Genomic DNA, 5,307 nt, shown 5'->3' with positions numbered 1-5,307 from the left:
GGAGGTGAGGTGGTGGCTGTGGCCACGGCAGCAGCGAGCGACAGCGACGGCTGCGCTCGGGTGAGCTCAAGGGAGAGAGCCAGGGGAGGGGAGAGAGAGCAGCGAGTGAGGGAGAGGGGACAGAGGCTTCGGGGCGTCTCCATGGCATCGCTAGAAGGGGCCGGGGAAGCAGGAGGTGGCCTGAGCAGCGCCGGTGCTCGCGACGCACCTGGTTGTCCTCCTGGCAGAGGAGGAAGATGACAAGGGGGCGTTGGTGGGCTGGGCCGCTAGCTGGGTTGCCAGCAGGCTATAGTAGCGGGCCGCAGGTGGGTGCAGGTAAGTCCTTCCCTCTCTATCTTTAATTCTATTTTCTATTATTCTGCAGTCTTTAGGGCTTTATTAAAAATACTTAAACAGATCCAAAAATCATGAAACTAATCATGGCTACTATTTAGAATATATCCAACAGTAAACATTTTAGTTTATGATTATTTGAGCATTTAAAATATTTTATAGTATTTAAATGCCCAAATGAAAATACCATATGATTTAATTCAGAGCCCAAATATGTCACGGAAAAATGTGCAACACCTCTGGTTACTATTTCCAGCATTTTCCAGAAATGATGAACATTTTTGAAAGCCATTTGGATTCACTGAAATTATTTTAGTTGAACCTAGTGAATTCCTTTGATGCTAGGGTTTAGGCAATCCCTATTTCAAGTTTCAAAAGAATTTAAACATGATGCAACACATGACTAGCTAGCTCAGTGCATACCAGAACTAGGGATGTGACAACTCACCCCCACTAAACAAGAATCTCGTCCCGAGATTCAAGCGTAGGGTAAGATGAAAGGGGAGCACAAACTAACACAATCTTCACGATCTAGGTTGCACTTCAAATGAACATTGATTCGTTCACCATCATTGTCTCTAAGTCTTGCTCTGAGAACTCCAACTAACATGACAACGAGAGGAAAGGAAACACTCTAAAAGAATCGTTCTTCTCGAATATCAAACAACTTAGGATCAGCTCATGGGGTGAGTCATAGCAACATCTCCCGAGCTAAGACACGAAGCACACATCTAGAGGAATGGAGTGGAACAGATGATGGAGGTTCACCAGGTAGACAACAATTTCACACTTAAGAGGGTGGTGAACGGTTGTCAACATGGCGAGGAGTTAGGTTTCCAAGACACCATATCGAGACACCTTAGGGAAGGTGACTCATAGGATCAATACCTTAAGTAGCAAAAAGAATTACCTTTGATATAGAGATCACTAAAACTCTCTATACGAGCCTAAGGCAAATCTCGAGCGATCGTTCGAGGAAGTTCGGTAGAATGGCATACTCGGACTAGTATGGATGATGTGGATTACCTTGTTGAAGACAACGCAAGAATGATTTTGCTTATCATCGAAAATGGATGAGGTCCATGGTGGAATGGCACAATTGCGGGGCAAGATGGAACAAAATGCTAATGCTTGGAATGATTTTAGTAACTGGGGAGAAGCTCAACAGTAGAGAGTGAATCCACTGTTGGAATGGTTATAGCATAACCAAAGAAAACTGGGAGCAATCCCAATTAGTGCCGATGATAACACCTAGTGTCTGTGCATGCTTTCAAGAACTTGAGCATTTCCATATTCATCAAGGTTTTACCAATATCCGTGACAAGGATCCTGGCAAAACATCTTACTACCTTGACAAATAGTGATGGACAATGCAGATGCATAGAAAGGAAACCCTTTCTCAGATTTCACCTTAGCGAGGCCAAGGGAACTAAATCTAGATAATCGACCGAGAGACATTTAGCACTTCGTTTCTAATGTTCTCCTTGATGCACTAGCATATCCCATTCGTAGATATGGTTTAATATCTAGAACATCAAGTAAAAGGTCGGACTTCGGGAACACAAAAATCATAAGGCACAACTAGGGAGTAAATCCTACGAAGTCCTTATGGGGAGGTGGCCAACTTCTTCAATCAAGATACTACAATAATAGGTCTTCTGGCGGGGTGTGTTGGCCATGACATCCACTTTACCGGTTATCGCGAGACCAATATTATAGCTCTTGGGAAATGTTCCAACCATCATATCTGCCTGAGATTCAGATCTGGTTGGTGTCAGAATAATTCAGACTCATCAAGTCTAGAAAGAAAAATGAAAGTTTGCAACACAAATCGACGAGATGACGTTGCGAGATTCTCGGGGAATGAACTACGATAGAAGGCTCCAAAACATGAGCTGGTTCTGCTAGAAACATGTGAACACATTGTCCCAGACAAACATCGCCACACAGTAGTCTTATAATAAAACACTACCGAGTTCAGGTGGGGAACCATCATCGAAGATATCGGAGTCCTTGTGCACTTATCGATGAACTTCTTATCCTTGAGCAAGTCAATCAGCGGCTTGGTGTGCTAGGAACACATATAGAATGGAGGCGGCCAACCTATCAAACCATAGAGTACTTCGCACATATGCGTGACTAACTTGGGATGATTCCAGAGGAAGCAAAAACAAGCTTTCTCGAGTTCATGGCGGGAACTTACATCAAATGCACGTGAATTAGAGGAAGTCACTCCTTTCATCCGAACATATGCTTCATGAGCTAGCATGAAGAAACGCTTTCAAAAGTTTCCAACACTAGCTTAATGCTCAACAAAATCATGGAGAAGATAAAAATGTTGTTGATGGGCTCAACAACAATTCATCCAAGTTTCCATGAAGATGGAGTTCCATAATTATGTGAACAAGTGATAGCATTGGTCAGGCCCAAAAGATATAATGGTGTATGCTCAAGGGATCAACCACGAGTAAGACAACATTACGAATATCGTTGGTTTTGATTTGATTTGACGATAGCCCATACTCAAATCAAAGATTGGATAAGATGATAGATCCTTTAACTAACCATGAGGGTCAATCGATGAAAATACCATCTTCCTTCAATACACACCCACAAAGATATCCCCTGGAATGAATTGAGTCAGACAAGCTTTTATCTTCCAACTCTCCAAGTTGTTGTTTAGCTTGACCAACTAGCTCAGGGGTATCCAACACAGATTCTTGGAGAAGGGGTGGTTTACAAGGAAACCAACTTGATCACAAACTCAACATATCAGTCAGGTGACGACCTGGTGATACTTCCAAGAAGATATTCGGAAAATCATGAACCATCGATATGTTACGAAGCTCGGGAACAATCTTGCTTTTCAGGGCAAGACGATATGATCAAAAGAGCGAGGGATTGGCACAATCCTAACTCATTGATCGAAGAGCACATCGGGAGATAAGGACTAGGTAGCACAATCAATCTTAGAATGATGATTCAAAACTCAACACTCTAAGAATGATGTTGTTGTTCATTAACTACCAAGCAACGGGGTTGCTAGGAGTATTGATTTCACACACCATGATTCACTTGTCGGCATTCCAGTTACAACAACACGGGGACCGAGGAATGAATAATGGTGGCGAGAAGTATCACTGCGTCAAGAATTCACAAGAGCTGGTGTAGTTCTCGTAACATTCCTGACATAAAGTGGGTAATACTTCAGGGTAGAACAGAACAAAAGCTGGATTGGCATTTTGATCTGCGGAGTACAACTTCTTTGACCCAATCTTGGATATGGAAGAGGTACTGGAGTTTGTTTCTCCTAGTCATTCTGGGACAGAATGGCTTGACAGACCACAAGAGTAATAGGCATCGATGAACAAATGCACGCATACTCTTGACTATCAACTGATAGACAAGGGTCAGAATACAACTAAAGAGGGACAACTCAAAGGAACATATAACTTTTTGAGTTGTGGACACATAGATTAGTATGTCGTACGAGTTCAACATATTTCTTCCGGATAACCCATTCAGAAAGGTAGAACTGGTAGAGTCACACATTTGAATGGAGTACTCCTCAAGAGCACCCTGGTTGTGATCTTTTGGTTCAACGAACTTCTACCATAATGGTCCATGGTATTGGAAGAAGGATTTACCATGGACCTTGAGGACTATCGCAAAGGTTACTAATATCCTAGGGAACTAGCAAAAACTATCAACATGAAGTAAGTAGGGTGAATTTTGGGCTCAAAAATCCAGGAATAGAATGCCTACTAACTACATGGCATCACGGGATGCTTTCGAGAATAATGGGCAGAATCATCACACCGGGGATACAAAACATGGCTAAGTTACTAGGTGATACTCTAGACACCTAGGGTCATAATAATAGCTCCAACATAAATGTTGAGGCAATGAAATACCACAACACACTAGTTAGTGTGGTTGATCTAGCCAAAAGAACAACTGGAACGGAAAGAAGGGACATGCAAATGCATCAGACTATCTTAGAAACCTGGGACGACATGGACAGCATAATGGCTGTAAACGCTTAAAAAGATTGGAGACATGCTACAAAAATGGTGGCATAGCCACTCAGAAGCACAATATCAAGGTTCTGAGATCAATTGTCAACACACAGAAGTAGTAGAGACTGAACTGAGGCTTAAATCCATCAATCCTATAAGTCTACGGATTAGTAACACGTGATCCTGATAGATAGACGAGAAGCCTAGTTCTTAATCCCCGTAGAAAAGAAGAGGTTGACTTAGATCAGAAGGGCATAAGGTAAAGAAGTAAAAAGAGCCTTACATTCCATTCCACAATCAATTCCCTTATATAACTAAAGAATTTCTAGACTCAACTTCGACCAGTTTGGCTTGGTAATCCTACAGGCAGTCAGGCTCTGATACCAAAGTTGTGAGGATCCCGACTCAATGCCACACCGATCTAGCATGTAACACCTCATATCACTTTGCGGCCTCACTTCCCACGGGTGTCGCCTTACCAGGCCCGGGATCGTTTGTGCCTTTTGGCACACGTATATGATAGTGTCGCTAGCATCCATATGACAAGGAGCCCGGGCTGACATGGCTAGTCGTGAACCCAAAGTGGCGCTAACTTACAGGGACATGCATACATGACCCAACAACGAACATGTCGGTCATCAGCGAGTGAATCCGGGCTGTAGCAACTGGGCTAGCAGGACTCCGGTAAACCGGGCTGTAGCAGGCTAACAGGACTCCGGTAGACACAGCGTGACATTTCCCCGAAGGGACAGATACAGGAACGAAGAAGGACACATGCCGACCAACCTAAGTGTTCCGGAGCAGTAGCAAGCTACCAAGGCTTAGTGGAAGCACTAGGAGACATTTCCCGGTAAGAGAGGCTACCAAGGATAAACAACTAGATAGTCAGATCCCACACATACCAAGCATTTCAATAACATACACACAATATGCTCGATATGTGCAAATACAACAT

The sequence above is a fragment of the Triticum aestivum genome, chromosome 2B, assembly GCF_018294505.1.
Source record: "Triticum aestivum cultivar Chinese Spring chromosome 2B, IWGSC CS RefSeq v2.1, whole genome shotgun sequence".
Classification (NCBI taxonomy): Eukaryota; Viridiplantae; Streptophyta; class Magnoliopsida; order Poales; family Poaceae; genus Triticum; species Triticum aestivum.
The sequence above is the reverse complement of the archived record's forward strand: the minus strand, read 5'-3'. Positions refer to the sequence as shown.